This window comes from Pseudophryne corroboree, chromosome 11, assembly GCF_028390025.1.
Source record: "Pseudophryne corroboree isolate aPseCor3 chromosome 11, aPseCor3.hap2, whole genome shotgun sequence".
Taxonomy (NCBI): domain Eukaryota; kingdom Metazoa; phylum Chordata; class Amphibia; order Anura; family Myobatrachidae; genus Pseudophryne; species Pseudophryne corroboree.
In genome coordinates this window covers 249,424,834-249,440,461 of record NC_086454.1, presented here as the reverse complement: position 1 = coordinate 249,440,461, position 15,628 = coordinate 249,424,834, and the positions used below count along the sequence as shown (strand labels likewise).

Here is a 15,628-nt window from a genome sequence, read left to right as displayed (position 1 = left end):
CAAAAATAAATCTTTTTATCTGCTTCTTATTTAGGGTTTTATGTTAGCTTGATAACATGTAGCACATAATCTCTGTGGCCAATGACACAGACGCATCTCGAGACCTCACCCTGACATGTTTTTGGGTGTATTTTCAGCTCCAATTTTGCCTGCAGATTCACCAAGTTAGTCCTCGTTAGTATAGTGGTGAGTATCCCCGCCTGTCACGCGGGAGACCGGGGTTCGATTCCCCGACGGGGAGAACATTGCAAGTTTTTATCAGGTTCAGAGATTCGTTGCTCAAGGTTATGGAGAATCAAAGTCCGAATCCAATTGTAGCGTGAAAAATATACCACTTGATTTTGAGAGCATAAGAAAGAACCAGAAACACCAATTGCATAGCCTCGTTTTTAGTTTGGGTATCACCCCTTGCTTTTATCTAGCATGGCATGTACTGTTTTTGTGCATTACAATATTTGCATATCATCCTCTTACAATTGGCTCATGCTGTAACACAGGAGACAGCTATGTAGTGGACAAGTCTCTTGTGAGCTAAACCTGATTATGACATCACATCAATGTAGCAAAGCTGAAACTATTGTATGCCTACAGAGTATAGACTGAGAGAGAAGTGTCTTTTCCTATGAATTGCAGGCTAAAATGGACTTGCATCCCCTACTTTCAAAGGGAGTAACTGTATAGTAAGTGAGATAGGTAGACCGATATCATGTAAGCTTCCTGGCCATTACTGACCAGTAGAGGATAACAGAAAAAGGTTTTTAATTGAAATGACTATCTTTTTTGCAAAGTGGTATTGTAGTCTTTGTTTCAGCTGAGACAAAAATAAATCTTTTTATCTGCTTCTTATTTAGGGTTTTATGTTAGCTTGATAACATGTAGCACATAATCTCTGTGGCCAATGACACAGACGCATCTCGAGACCTCACCCTGACATGTTTTTGGGTGTATTTTCAGCTCCAATTTTGCCTGCAGATTCACCAAGTTAGTCCTCGTTAGTATAGTGGTGAGTATCCCCGCCTGTCACGCGGGAGACCGGGTTCGATTCCCCGACGGGGAGAACATTGCAAGTTTTTATCAGGTTCAGAGATTCGTTGCTCAAGGTTATGGAGAATCAAAGTCCGAATCCAATTGTAGCGTGAAAAATATACCACTTGATTTTGAGAGCATAAGAAAGAACCAGAAACACCAATTGCATAGCCTCGTTTTTAGTTTGGGTGTCACCCCTTGCTTTTATCTAGCATGGCATGTACTGTTTTTGTGCATTACAATATTTGCATATCATCCTCTTAAAATTGGCTCACGCTGTAACACAGGAGACAGCTATGTAGTGGACAAGTCTCTTGTGAGCTAAACCTGATTATGACATCACATCAATGAAGCAAAGCTGAAACTATTGTATGCCTACAGAGTATAGACTGAGAGAGAAGTGTCTTTTCCTATGGATTGCAGGCTAAAATGGACTTGCATCCCCTACTTTCAAAGGGAGTAACTGTATAGTAAGTGAGATAGATAGACCAATATCATGTAAGCTTCCTGGCCATGACCGACCAGTAGAGGATAACAGAAAAAGGTTTTTAATTGAAATGACTATCTTTTTTGCAAAGTTGTATTGTAGTCTTTGTTTCAGCTGAGACAAAAATAAATCTTTTTATCTGCTTCTTATTTAGGGTTTTATGTTAGCTTGATAACATGTAGCACATAATCTCTGTGGCCAATGACACAGACGCATCTCGAGACCTCACCCTGACATGTTTTTGGGTGTATTTTCAGCTCCAATTTTGCCTGCAGATTCACCAAGTTAGTCCTCGTTAGTATAGTTGTGAGTATCCCCGCCTGTCACGCGGGAGACCGGGGTTCGATTCCCCGACGGGGAGAACATTGCAAGTTTTTATCAGGTTCAGAGATTCGTTGCTCAAGGTTATGGAGAATCAAAGTCCGAATCCAATTGTAGCGTGAAAAATATACCACTTGATTTTGAGAGCATAAGAAAGAACCAGAAACACCAATTGCATAGCCTCGTTTTTAGTTTGGGTATCACCCCTTGCTTTTATCTAGCATGGCATGTACTGTTTTTGTGCATTACAATATTTGCATATCATCCTCTTACAATTGGCTCATGCTGTAACACAGGAGACAGCTATGTAGTGGACAAGTCTCTTGTGAGCTAAACCTGATTATGACATCACATCAATGTAGCAAAGCTGAAACTATTGTATGCCTACAGAGTATAGACTGAGAGAGAAGTGTCTTTTCCTATGAATTGCAGGCTAAAATGGACTTGCATCCCCTACTTTCAAAGGGAGTAACTGTATAGTAAGTGAGATAGATAGACCGATATCATGTAAGCTTCCTGGCCACGACCGACCAGTAGAGGATAACAGAAAAAGGTTTTTAATTGAAATTACTATTTTTTTTGCAAAGTGGTACTGTAGTCTTTGTTTCAGCTGAGACAAAAATAAATCTTTTTATCTGCTTCTTATTTAGGGTTTTATGTTAGCTTGATAACATGTAGCACATAATCTCTGTGGCCAATGACACAGACGCATCTCGAGACCTCACCTTGACATGTTTTTGGGTGTATTTTCAGCTCCAATTTTGCCTGCAGATTCACCAAGTTAGTCCTCGTTAGTATAGTGGTGAGTATCCCCGCCTGTCACGCGGGAGACTGGGGTTCGATTGCCCGACGGGGAGAACATTGCAAGTTTTTATCAGGTTCAGAGATTCGTTGCTCAAGGTTATGGAGAATCAAAGTCCGAATCCAATTGTAGCGTGAAAAATATACCACTTGATTTTGAGAGCATAAGAAAGAACCAGAAACACCAATTGCATAGCCTCGTTTTTAGTTTGGGTATCACCCCTTGCTTTTATCTAGCATGGCATGTACTGTTTTTGTGCATTACAATATTTGCATATCATCCTCTTACAATTGGCTCATGCTGTAACACAGGAGACAGCTATGTAGTGGACAAGTCTCTTGTGAGCTAAACCTGATTATGACATCACATCAATGTAGCAAAGCTGAAACTATTGTATGCCTACAGAGTATAGACTGAGAGAGAAGTGTCTTTTCCTATGAATTGCAGGCTAAAATGGACTTGCATCCCCTACTTTCAAAGGGAGTAACTGTATAGTAAGTGAGATAGGTAGACCGATATCATGTAAGCTTCCTGGCCATTACCGACCAGTAGAGGATAACAGAAAAAGGTTTTTAATTGAAATGACTATCTTTTTTGCAAAGTGGTATTGTAGTCTTTGTTTCAGCTGAGACAAAAATAAATCTTTTTATCTGCTTCTTATTTAGGGTTTTATGTTAGCTTGATAACATGTAGCACATAATCTCTGTGGCCAATGACACAGACGCATCTCGAGACCTCACCCTGACATGTTTTTGGGTGTATTTTCAGCTCCAATTTTGCCTGCAGATTCACCAAGTTAGTCCTCGTTAGTATAGTGGTGAGTATCCCCGCCTGTCATGCGGGAGACCGGGGTTCGATTCCCCGACGTGGAGAACATTGCAAGTTTTAATCAGGTTCAGAGATTCGTTGCTCAAGGTTATGGAGAATCAAAGTCCGAATCCAATTGTAGCGTGAAAAATATACCACTTGATTTTGAGAGCATAAGAAAGAACCAGAAACACCAATTGCATAGCCTCGTTTTTAGTTTGGGTGTCACCCCTTGCTTTTATCTAGCATGGCATGTACTGTTTTTGTGCATTACAATATTTGCATATCATCCTCTTAAAATTGGCTCACGCTGTAACACAGGAGACAGCTATGTAGTGGACAAGTCTCTTGTGAGCTAAACCTGATTATGACATCACATCAATGAAGCAAAGCTGAAACTATTGTATGCCTACAGACTATAGACTGAGAGAGAAGTGTCTTTTCCTATGGATTGCAGGCTAAAATGGACTTGCATCCCCTACTTTCAAAGGGAGTAACTGTATAGTAAGTGAGATAGATAGACCGATATCATGTAAGCTTCCTGGCCATTACTGACCAGTAGAGGATAACAGAAAAAGGTTTTTAATTGAAATAACTATCTTTTTTGCAAAGTTGTATTGTAGTCTTTGTTTCAGCTGAGACAAAAATAAATCTTTTTATCTGCTTCTTATTTAGGGTTTTATGTTAGCTTGATAACATGTAGCACATAATCTCTGTGGCCAATGACACAGACGCATCTCGAGACCTCACCCTGACATGTTTTTGGGTGTATTTTCAGCTCCAATTTTGCCTGCAGATTCACCAAGTTAGTCCTCGTTAGTATAGTGGTGAGTATCCCCGCCTGTCACGCGGGAGACCGGGGTTCGATTCCCCGACGGGGAGAACATTGCAAGTTTTTATCAGGTTCAGAGATTCGTTGCTCAAGGTTATGGAGAATCAAAGTCCGAATCCAATTGTAGCGTGTAAAATATACCACTTGATTTTTAGAGCATAAGAAAGAACCAGAAACACCAATTGCATAGCCTCGTTTTTAGTTTGGGTGTCACCCCTTGCTTTTATCTAGCATGGCATGTACTGTTTTTGTGCATTACAATATTTGCATATCATCCTCTTAAAATTGGCTCACGCTGTAACACAGGAGACAGCTATGTAGTGGACAAGTCTCTTGTGAGCTAAACCTGATTATGACATCACATCAGTGAAGCAAAGCTGATACTATTGTATGCCTACAGAGTATAGACTGAGAGAGAAGTGTCTTTTCCTATGGATTGCAGGCTAAAATGGACTTGCATCCCCTACTTTCAAAGGGAGTAACTGTATAGTAAGTGAGATAGATAGACCAATATCATGTAAGCTTCCTGGCCATGACCGACCAGTAGAGGATAACAGAAAAAGGTTTTTAATTGAAATGACTATCTTTTTTGCAAAGTTGTATTGTAGTCTTTGTTTCAGCTGAGACAAAAATAAATCTTTTTATCTGCTTCTTATTTAGGGTTTTATGTTAGCTTGATAACATGTAGCACATAATCTCTGTGGCCAATGACACAGACGCATCTCGAGACCTCACCCTGACATGTTTTTGGGTGTATTTTCAGCTCCAATTTTGCCTGCAGATTCACCAAGTTAGTCCTCGTTAGTATAGTGGTGAGTATCCCCGCCTGTCACGCGGGAGACCGGGGTTCGATTCCCCGACGGGGAGAACATTGCAAGTTTTTATCAGGTTCAGAGATTCGTTGCTCAAGGTTATGGAGAATCAAAGTCCGAATCCAATTGTAGCGTGAAAAATATACCACTTGATTTTGAGAGCATAAGAAAGAACCAGAAACACCAATTGCATAGCCTCGTTTTTAGTTTGGGTATCACCCCTTGCTTTTATCTAGCATGGCATGTACTGTTTTTGTGCATTACAATATTTGCATATCATCCTCTTACAATTGGCTCATGCTGTAACACAGGAGACAGCTATGTAGTGGACAAGTCTCTTGTGAGCTAAACCTGATTATGACATCACATCAATGTAGCAAAGCTGAAACTATTGTATGCCTACAGAGTATAGACTGAGAGAGAAGTGTCTTTTCCTATGAATTGCAGGCTAAAATGGACTTGCATCCCCTACTTTCAAATGGAGTAACTGTATAGTAAGTGAGATAGGTAGACCGATATCATGTAAGCTTCCTGGCCATTACCGACCAGTAGAGGATAACAGAAAAAGGTTTTTAATTGATATGACTATCTTTTTTGCAAAGTGGTATTGTAGTCTTTGTTTCAGCTGAGACAAAAATAAATCTTTTTATCTGCTTCTTATTTAGGGTTTTATGTTAGCTTGATAACATGTAGCACATAATCTCTGTGGCCAATGACACAGACGCATCTCGAGACCTCACCCTGACATGTTTTTGGGTGTATTTTCAGCTCCAATTTTGCCTGCAGATTCACCAAGTTAGTCCTCGTTAGTATAGTGGTGAGTATCCCCGCCTGTCACGCGGGAGACCGGGGTTCGATTCCCCGACGGGGAGAACATTGCAAGTTTTTATCAGGTTCAGAGATTCGTTGCTCAAGGTTATGGAGAATCAAAGTCCGAATCCAATTGTAGCGTGAAAAATATACCACTTGATTTTGAGAGCATAAGAAAGAACCAGAAACACCAATTGCATAGCCTCGTTTTTAGTTTGGGTGTCACCCCTTGCTTTTATCTAGCATGGCATGTACTGTTTTTGTGCATTACAATATTTGCATATCATCCTCTTAAAATTGGCTCACGCTGTAACACAGGAGACAGCTATGTAGTGGACAAGTCTCTTGTGAGCTAAACCTGATTATGACATCACATCAATGAAGCAAAGCTGAAACTATTGTATGCCTACAGAGTATAGACTGAGAGAGAAGTGTCTTTTCCTATGGATTGCAGGCTAAAATGGACTTGCATCCCCTACTTTCAAAGGGAGTAACTGTATAGTAAGTGAGATAGATAGACCGATATCATGTAAGCTTCCTGGCCATTACCGACCAGTAGAGGATAACAGAAAAAGGTTTTTAATTGAAATGACTATCTTTTTTGCAAAGTGGTATTGTAGTCTTTGTTTCAGCTGAGACAAAAATAAATCTTTTTATCTGCTTCTTATTTAGGGTTTTATGTTAGCTTGATAACATGTAGCACATAATCTCTGTGGCCAATGACACAGACGCATCTCGAGACCTCACCCTGACATGTTTTTGGGTGTATTTTCAGCTCCAATTTTGCCTGCAGATTCACCAAGTTAGTCCTCGTTAGTATAGTGGTGAGTATCCCCGCCTGTCACGCGGGAGACCGGGTTCGATTCCCCGACGGGGAGAACATTGCAAGTTTTTATCAGGTTCAGAGATTCGTTGCTCAAGGTTATGGAGAATCAAAGTCCGAATCCAATTGTAGCGTGAAAAATATACCACTTGATTTTGAGAGCATAAGAAAGAACCAGAAACACCAATTGCATAGCCTCGTTTTTAGTTTGGGTGTCACCCCTTGCTTTTATCTAGCATGGCATGTACTGTTTTTGTGCATTACAATATTTGCATATCATCCTCTTAAAATTGGCTCACGCTGTAACACAGGAGACAGCTATGTAGTGGACAAGTCTCTTGTGAGCTAAACCTGATTATGACATCACATCAATGAAGCAAAGCAGAAACTATTGTATGCCTACAGAGTATAGACTGAGAGAGAAGTGTCTTTTCCTATGGATTGCAGGCTAAAATGGACTTGCATCCCCTACTTTCAAAGGGAGTAACTGTATAGTAAGTGAGATAGATAGACCAATATCATGTAAGCTTCCTGGCCATGACCGACCAGTAGAGGATAACAGAAAAAGGTTTTTAATTGAAATGACTATCTTTTTTGCAAAGTTGTATTGTAGTCTTTGTTTCAGCTGAGACAAAAATAAATCTTTTTATCTGCTTCTTATTTAGGGTTTTATGTTAGCTTGATAACATGTAGCACATAATCTCTGTGGCCAATGACACAGACGCATCTCGAGACCTCACCCTGACATGTTTTTGGGTGTATTTTCAGCTCCAATTTTGCCTGCAGATTCACCAAGTTAGTCCTCGTTAGTATAGTGGTGAGTATCCCCGCCTGTCACGCGGGAGACCGGGGTTCGATTCCCCGACGGGGAGAACATTGCAAGTTTTTATCAGGTTCAGAGATTCGTTGCTCAAGGTTATGGAGAATCAAAGTCCGAATCCAATTGTAGCGTGAAAAATATACCACTTGATTTTGAGAGCATAAGAAAGAACCAGAAACACCAATTGCATAGCCTCGTTTTTAGTTTGGGTGTCACCCCTTGCTTTTATCTAGCATGGCATGTACTGTTTTTGTGCATTACAATATTTGCATATCATCCTCTTAAAATTGGCTCACGCTGTAACACAGGAGACAGCTATGTAGTGGACAAGTCTCTTGTGAGCTAAACCTGATTATGACATCACATCAATGTAGCAAAGCTGAAACTATTGTATGCCTACAGAGTATAGACTGAGAGAGAAGTGTCTTTTCCTATGAATTGCAGGCTAAAATGGACTTGCATCCCCTACTTTCAAAGGGAGTAACTGTATAGTAAGTGAGATAGATAGACCGATATCATGTAAGCTTCCTGGCCACGACCGACCAGTAGAGGATAACAGAAAAAGGTTTTTAATTGAAATTACTATCTTTTTTGCAAAGTGGTATTGTAGTCTTTGTTTCAGCTGAGACAAAAATAAATCTTTTTATCTGCTTCTTATTTAGGGTTTTATGTTAGCTTGATAACATGTAGCACATAATCTCTGTGGCCAATGACACAGACGCATCTCGAGACCTCACCCTGACATGTTTTTGGGTGTATTTTCAGCTCCAATTTTGCCTGCAGATTCACCAAGTTAGTCCTCGTTAGTATAGTGGTGAGTATCCCCGCCTGTCACGCGGGAGACCGGGGTTCGATTCCCCGACGGGGAGAACATTGCAAGTTTTTATCAGGTTCAGAGATTCGTTGCTCAAGGTTATGGAGAATCAAAGTCCGAATCCAATTGTAGCGTGAAAAATATACCACTTGATTTTGAGAGCATAAGAAAGAACCAGAAACACCAATTGCATAGCCTCGTTTTTAGTTTGGGTGTCACCCCTTGCTTTTATCTAGCATGGCATGTACTGTTTTTGTGCATTACAATATTTGCATATCATCCTCTTAAAATTGGCTCACGCTGTAACACAGGAGACAGCTATGTAGTGGACAAGTCTCTTGTGAGCTAAACCTGATTATGACATCACATCAATGAAGCAAAGCTGAAACTATTGTATGCCTACAGAGTATAGACTGAGAGAGAAGTGTCTTTTCCTATGGATTGCAGGCTAAAATGGACTTGCATCCCCTACTTTCAAAGGGAGTAACTGTATAGTAAGTGAGATAGATAGACCAATATCATGTAAGCTTCCTGGCCATGACCGACCAGTAGAGGATAACAGAAAAAGGTTTTTAATTGAAATGACTATCTTTTTTGCAAAGTTGTATTGTAGTCTTTGTTTCAGCTGAGACAAAAATAAATCTTTTTATCTGCTTCTTATTTAGGGTTTTATGTTAGCTTGATAACATGTAGCACATAATCTCTGTGGCCAATGACACAGACGCATCTCGAGACCTCACCCTGACATGTTTTTGGGTGTATTTTCAGCTCCAATTTTGCCTGCAGATTCACCAAGTTAGTCCTCGTTAGTATAGTGGTGAGTATCCCCGCCTGTCACGCGGGAGACCGGGGTTCGATTCCCCGACGGGGAGAACATTGCAAGTTTTCATCAGGTTCAGAGATTCGTTGCTCAAGGTTATGGAGAATCAAAGTCCGAATCCAATTGTAGCGTGAAAAATATACCACTTGATTTTGAGAGCATAAGAAAGAACCAGAAACACCAATTGCATAGCCTCGTTTTTAGTTTGGGTATCACCCCTTGCTTTTATCTAGCATGGCATGTACTGTTTTTGTGCATTACAATATTTGCATATCATCCTCTTACAATTGGCTCATGCTGTAACACAGGAGACAGCTATGTAGTGGACAAGTCTCTTGTGAGCTAAACCTGATTATGACATCACATCAATGTAGCAAAGCTGAAACTATTGTATGCCTACAGAGTATAGACTGAGAGAGAAGTGTCTTTTCCTATGAATTGCAGGCTAAAATGGACTTGCATCCCCTACTTTCAAAGGGAGTAACTGTATAGTAAGTGAGATAGGTAGACCGATATCATGTAAGCTTCCTGGCCATTACCGACCAGTAGAGGATAACAGAAAAAGGTTTTTAATTGAAATGACTATCTTTTTTGCAAAGTGGTATTGTAGTCTTTGTTTCAGCTGAGACAAAAATAAATCTTTTTATCTGCTTCTTATTTAGGGTTTTATGTTAGCTTGATAACATGTAGCACATAATCTCTGTGGCCAATGACACAGACGCATCTCGAGACCTCACCCTGACATGTTTTTGGGTGTATTTTCAGCTCCAATTTTGCCTGCAGATTCACCAAGTTAGTCCTCGTTAGTATAGTGGTGAGTATCCCCGCCTGTCACGCGGGAGACCGGGGTTCGATTCCCCGACGGGGAGAACATTGCAAGTTTTTATCAGGTTCAGAGATTCGTTGCTCAAGGTTATGGAGAATCAAAGTCCGAATCCAATTGTAGCGTGAAAAATATACCACTTGATTTTGAGAGCATAAGAAAGAACCAGAAACACCAATTGCATAGCCTCGTTTTTAGTTTGGGTGTCACCCCTTGCTTTTATCTAGCATGGCATGTACTGTTTTTGTGCATTACAATATTTGCATATCATCCTCTTAAAATTGGCTCACGCTGTAACACAGGAGACAGCTATGTAGTGGACAAGTCTCTTGTGAGCTAAACCTGATTATGACATCACATCAATGAAGCAAAGCTGAAACTATTGTATGCCTACAGAGTATAGACTGAGAGAGAAGTGTCTTTTCCTATGGATTGCAGGCTAAAATGGACTTGCATCCCCTACTTTCAAAGGGAGTAACTGTATAGTAAGTGAGATAGATAGACCGATATCATGTAAGCTTCCTGGCCATTACCGACCAGTAGAGGATAACAGAAAAAGGTTTTTAATTGAAATGACTATCTTTTTTGCAAAGTGGTATTGTAGTCTTTGTTTCAGCTGAGACAAAAATAAATCTTTTTATCTGCTTCTTATTTAGGGTTTTATGTTAGCTTGATAACATGTAGCACATAATCTCTGTGGCCAATGACACAGGCGCATCTCGAGACCTCACCCTGACATGTTTTTGGGTGTATTTTCAGCTCCAATTTTGCCTGCAGATTCACCAAGTTAGTCCTCGTTAGTATAGTGGTGAGTATCCCCGCCTGTCACGCGGGAGACCGGGGTTCGATTCCCCGACGGGGAGAACATTGCAAGTTTTTATCAGGTTCAGAGATTCGTTGCTCAAGGTTATGGAGAATCAAAGTCCGAATCCAATTGTAGCGTGAAAAATATACCACTTGATTTTGAGAGCATAAGAAAGAACCAGAAACACCAATTGCATAGCCTCGTTTTTAGTTTGGGTGTCACCCCTTGCTTTTATCTAGCATGGCATGTACTGTTTTTGTGCATTACAATATTTGCATATCATCCTCTTAAAATTGGCTCACGCTGTAACACAGGAGACAGCTATGTAGTGGACAAGTCTCTTGTGAGCTAAACCTGATTATGACATCACATCAATGAAGCAAAGCTGAAACTATTGTATGCCTACAGAGTATAGACTGAGAGAGAAGTGTCTTTTCCTATGGATTGCAGGCTAAAATGGACTTGCATCCCCTACTTTCAAAGGGAGTAACTGTATAGTAAGTGAGATAGATAGACCAATATCATGTAAGCTTCCTGGCCATGACCGACCAGTAGAGGATAACAGAAAAAGGTTTTTAATTGAAATGACTATCTTTTTTGCAAAGTTGTATTGTAGTCTTTGTTTCAGCTGAGACAAAAATAAATCTTTTTATCTGCTTCTTATTTAGGGTTTTATGTTAGCTTGATAACATGTAGCACATAATCTCTGTGGCCAATGACACAGACGCATCTCGAGACCTCACCCTGACATGTTTTTGGGTGTATTTTCAGCTCCAATTTTGCCTGCAGATTCACCAAGTTAGTCCTCGTTAGTATAGTGGTGAGTATCCCCGCCTGTCACGCGGGAGACCGGGGTTCGATTCCCCGACGGGGAGAACATTGCAAGTTTTCATCAGGTTCAGAGATTCGTTGCTCAAGGTTATGGAGAATCAAAGTCCGAATCCAATTGTAGCGTGAAAAATATACCACTTGATTTTGAGAGCATAAGAAAGAACCAGAAACACCAATTGCATAGCCTCGTTTTTAGTTTGGGTATCACCCCTTGCTTTTATCTAGCATGGCATGTACTGTTTTTGTGCATTACAATATTTGCATATCATCCTCTTACAATTGGCTCATGCTGTAACACAGGAGACAGCTATGTAGTGGACAAGTCTCTTGTGAGCTAAACCTGATTATGACATCACATCAATGTAGCAAAGCTGAAACTATTGTATGCCTACAGAGTATAGACTGAGAGAGAAGTGTCTTTTCCTATGAATTGCAGGCTAAAATGGACTTGCATCCCCTACTTTCAAAGGGAGTAACTGTATAGTAAGTGAGATAGGTAGACCGATATCATGTAAGCTTCCTGGCCATTACCGACCAGTAGAGGATAACAGAAAAAGGTTTTTAATTGAAATGACTATCTTTTTTGCAAAGTGGTATTGTAGTCTTTGTTTCAGCTGAGACAAAAATAAATCTTTTTATCTGCTTCTTATTTAGGGTTTTATGTTAGCTTGATAACATGTAGCACATAATCTCTGTGGCCAATGACACAGACGCATCTCGAGACCTCACCCTGACATGTTTTTGGGTGTATTTTCAGCTCCAATTTTGCCTGCAGATTCACCAAGTTAGTCCTCGTTAGTATAGTGGTGAGTATCCCCGCCTGTCACGCGGGAGACCGGGGTTCGATTCCCCGACGGGGAGAACATTGCAAGTTTTTATCAGGTTCAGAGATTCGTTGCTCAAGGTTATGGAGAATCAAAGTCCGAATCCAATTGTAGCGTGAAAAATATACCACTTGATTTTGAGAGCATAAGAAAGAACCAGAAACACCAATTGCATAGCCTCGTTTTTAGTTTGGGTGTCACCCCTTGCTTTTATCTAGCATGGCATGTACTGTTTTTGTGCATTACAATATTTGCATATCATCCTCTTAAAATTGGCTCACGCTGTAACACAGGAGACAGCTATGTAGTGGACAAGTCTCTTGTGAGCTAAACCTGATTATGACATCACATCAATGAAGCAAAGCTGAAACTATTGTATGCCTACAGAGTATAGACTGAGAGAGAAGTGTCTTTTCCTATGGATTGCAGGCTAAAATGGACTTGCATCCCCTACTTTCAAAGGGAGTAACTGTATAGTAAGTGAGATAGATAGACCGATATCATGTAAGCTTCCTGGCCATTACCGACCAGTAGAGGATAACAGAAAAAGGTTTTTAATTGAAATGACTATCTTTTTTGCAAAGTGGTATTGTAGTCTTTGTTTCAGCTGAGACAAAAATAAATCTTTTTATCTGCTTCTTATTTAGGGTTTTATGTTAGCTTGATAACATGTAGCACATAATCTCTGTGGCCAATGACACAGGCGCATCTCGAGACCTCACCCTGACATGTTTTTGGGTGTATTTTCAGCTCCAATTTTGCCTGCAGATTCACCAAGTTAGTCCTCGTTAGTATAGTGGTGAGTATCCCCGCCTGTCACGCGGGAGACCGGGTTCGATTCCCCGACGGGGAGAACATTGCAAGTTTTTATCAGGTTCAGAGATTCGTTGCTCAAGGTTATGGAGAATCAAAGTCCGAATCCAATTGTAGCGTGAAAAATATACCACTTGATTTTGAGAGCATAAGAAAGAACCAGAAACACCAATTGCATAGCCTCGTTTTTAGTTTGGGTGTCACCCCTTGCTTTTATCTAGCATGGCATGTACTGTTTTTGTGCATTACAATATTTGCATATCATCCTCTTAAAATTGGCTCACGCTGTAACACAGGAGACAGCTATGTAGTGGACAAGTCTCTTGTGAGCTAAACCTGATTATGACATCACATCAATGAAGCAAAGCTGAAACTATTGTATGCCTACAGAGTATAGACTGAGAGAGAAGTGTCTTTTCCTATGGATTGCAGGCTAAAATGGACTTGCATCCCCTACTTTCAAAGGGAGTAACTGTATAGTAAGTGAGATAGATAGACCAATATCATGTAAGCTTCCTGGCCATGACCGACCAGTAGAGGATAACAGAAAAAGGTTTTTAATTGAAATGACTATCTTTTTTGCAAAGTTGTATTGTAGTCTTTGTTTCAGCTGAGACAAAAATAAATCTTTTTATCTGCTTCTTATTTAGGGTTTTATGTTAGCTTGATAACATGTAGCACATAATCTCTGTGGCCAAAGACACAGACGCATCTCGAGACCTCACCTTGACATGTTTTTGGGTGTATTTTCAGCTCCAATTTTGCCTGCAGATTCACCAAGTTAGTCCTCGTTAGTATAGTGGTGAGTATCCCCGCCTGTCACGCGGGAGACCGGGGTTCGATTCCCCGACGGGGAGAACATTGCAAGTTTTTATCAGGTTCAGAGATTCGTTGCTCAAGGTTATGGAGAATCAAAGTCCGAATCCAATTGTAGCGTGAAAAATATACCACTTGATTTTGAGAGCATAAGAAAGAACCAGAAACACCAATTGCATAGCCTCATTTTTAGTTTGGGTATCACCCCTTGCTTTTATCTAGCATGGCATGTACTGTTTTTGTGCATTACAATATTTGCATATCATCCTCTTACAATTGGCTCATGCTGTAACACAGGAGACAGCTATGTAGTGGACAAGTCTCTTGTGAGCTAAACCTGATTATGACATCACATCAATGTAGCAAAGCTGAAACTATTGTATGCCTACAGAGTATAGACTGAGAAAGAAGTGTCTTTTCCTATGAATTGCAGGCTAAAATGGACTTGCATCCCCTACTTTCAAAGGGAGTAACTGTATAGTAAGTGAGATAGATAGACCGATATCATGTAAGCTTCCTGGCCACGACCGACCAGTAGAGGATAACAGAAAAAGGTTTTTAATTGAAATTACTATCTTTTTTGCAAAGTGGTATTGTAGTCTTTGTTTCAGCTGAGACAAAAATAAATCTTTTTATCTGCTTCTTATTTAGGGTTTTATGTTAGCTTGATAACATGTAGCACATAATCTCTGTGGCCAATGACACAGACGCATCTCGAGACCTCACCCTGACATGTTTTTGGGTGTATTTTCAGCTCCAATTTTGCCTGCAGATTCACCAAGTTAGTCCTCGTTAGTATAGTGGTGAGTATCCCCGCCTGTCACGCGGGAGACCGGGGTTCGATTCCCCGACGGGGAGAACATTGCAAGTTTTTATCAGGTTCAGAGATTCGTTGCTCAAGGTTATGGAGAATCAAAGTCCGAATCCAATTGTAGCGTGAAAAATATACCACTTGATTTTGAGAGCATAAGAAAGAACCAGAAACACCAATTGCATAGCCTCGTTTTTAGTTTGGGTATCACCCCTTGCTTTTATCTAGCATGGCATGTACTGTTTTTGTGCATTACAATATTTGCATATCATCCTCTTACAATTGGCTCATGCTGTAACACAGGAGACAGCTATGTAGTGGACAAGTCTCTTGTCAGCTAAACCTGATTATGACATCACATCAATGTAGCAAAGCTGAAACTATTGTATGCCTACAGAGTATAGACTGAGAGAGAAGTGTCTTTTCCTATGAATTGCAGGCTAAAATGGACTTGCATCCCCTACTTTCAAAGGGAGTAACTGTATAGTAAGTGAGATAGGTAGACCGATATCATGTAAGCTTCCTGGCCATTACCGACCAGTAGAGGATAACAGAAAAAGGTTTTTAATTGAAATGACTATCTTTTTTGCAAAGTGGTATTGTAGTCTTTGTTTCAGCTGAGACAAAAATAAATCTTTTTATCTGCTTCTTATTTAGGGTTTTATGTTAGCTTGATAACATGTAGCACATAATCTCTGTGGCCAATGACACAGACGCATCTCGAGACCTCA

General features: G+C 40.3%; 15 non-coding genes across 15 annotated transcripts; all 15 read left to right on the top strand.

The window, feature by feature from the left end:
• The first annotated feature begins 169 nt into the window (after positions 1-169).
• On the top strand, positions 170-241 carry TRNAD-GUC (transfer RNA aspartic acid (anticodon GUC)). Its single transcript has one exon. It is a non-coding gene; the product is annotated as a tRNA-Asp (tRNA).
• A 1,561-nt stretch (positions 242-1,802) lies between these two features.
• Positions 1,803-1,874, top strand: TRNAD-GUC (transfer RNA aspartic acid (anticodon GUC)). Its single transcript has one exon. It is a non-coding gene; the product is annotated as a tRNA-Asp (tRNA).
• A 1,562-nt stretch (positions 1,875-3,436) lies between these two features.
• Positions 3,437-3,508, top strand: TRNAD-GUC (transfer RNA aspartic acid (anticodon GUC)). The gene has a single exon. It is a non-coding gene; the product is annotated as a tRNA-Asp (tRNA).
• A 745-nt stretch (positions 3,509-4,253) lies between these two features.
• TRNAD-GUC (transfer RNA aspartic acid (anticodon GUC)) lies at positions 4,254-4,325 on the top strand. Its single transcript has one exon. It is a non-coding gene; the product is annotated as a tRNA-Asp (tRNA).
• Positions 4,326-5,070: 745 nt separating this feature from the next.
• Positions 5,071-5,142, top strand: TRNAD-GUC (transfer RNA aspartic acid (anticodon GUC)). Its single transcript has one exon. It is a non-coding gene; the product is annotated as a tRNA-Asp (tRNA).
• A 745-nt stretch (positions 5,143-5,887) lies between these two features.
• TRNAD-GUC (transfer RNA aspartic acid (anticodon GUC)) lies at positions 5,888-5,959 on the top strand. Its single transcript has one exon. It is a non-coding gene; the product is annotated as a tRNA-Asp (tRNA).
• Positions 5,960-7,520: 1,561 nt separating this feature from the next.
• On the top strand, positions 7,521-7,592 carry TRNAD-GUC (transfer RNA aspartic acid (anticodon GUC)). The gene has a single exon. It is a non-coding gene; the product is annotated as a tRNA-Asp (tRNA).
• Positions 7,593-8,337: 745 nt separating this feature from the next.
• On the top strand, positions 8,338-8,409 carry TRNAD-GUC (transfer RNA aspartic acid (anticodon GUC)). The gene has a single exon. It is a non-coding gene; the product is annotated as a tRNA-Asp (tRNA).
• Positions 8,410-9,154: 745 nt separating this feature from the next.
• On the top strand, positions 9,155-9,226 carry TRNAD-GUC (transfer RNA aspartic acid (anticodon GUC)). The gene has a single exon. It is a non-coding gene; the product is annotated as a tRNA-Asp (tRNA).
• Positions 9,227-9,971: 745 nt separating this feature from the next.
• On the top strand, positions 9,972-10,043 carry TRNAD-GUC (transfer RNA aspartic acid (anticodon GUC)). The gene has a single exon. It is a non-coding gene; the product is annotated as a tRNA-Asp (tRNA).
• Positions 10,044-10,788: 745 nt separating this feature from the next.
• On the top strand, positions 10,789-10,860 carry TRNAD-GUC (transfer RNA aspartic acid (anticodon GUC)). The gene has a single exon. It is a non-coding gene; the product is annotated as a tRNA-Asp (tRNA).
• A 745-nt stretch (positions 10,861-11,605) lies between these two features.
• TRNAD-GUC (transfer RNA aspartic acid (anticodon GUC)) lies at positions 11,606-11,677 on the top strand. Its single transcript has one exon. It is a non-coding gene; the product is annotated as a tRNA-Asp (tRNA).
• Positions 11,678-12,422: 745 nt separating this feature from the next.
• On the top strand, positions 12,423-12,494 carry TRNAD-GUC (transfer RNA aspartic acid (anticodon GUC)). Its single transcript has one exon. It is a non-coding gene; the product is annotated as a tRNA-Asp (tRNA).
• Positions 12,495-14,055: 1,561 nt separating this feature from the next.
• On the top strand, positions 14,056-14,127 carry TRNAD-GUC (transfer RNA aspartic acid (anticodon GUC)). The gene has a single exon. It is a non-coding gene; the product is annotated as a tRNA-Asp (tRNA).
• A 745-nt stretch (positions 14,128-14,872) lies between these two features.
• TRNAD-GUC (transfer RNA aspartic acid (anticodon GUC)) lies at positions 14,873-14,944 on the top strand. The gene has a single exon. It is a non-coding gene; the product is annotated as a tRNA-Asp (tRNA).
• The last annotated feature ends 684 nt before the right edge of the window (positions 14,945-15,628 follow it).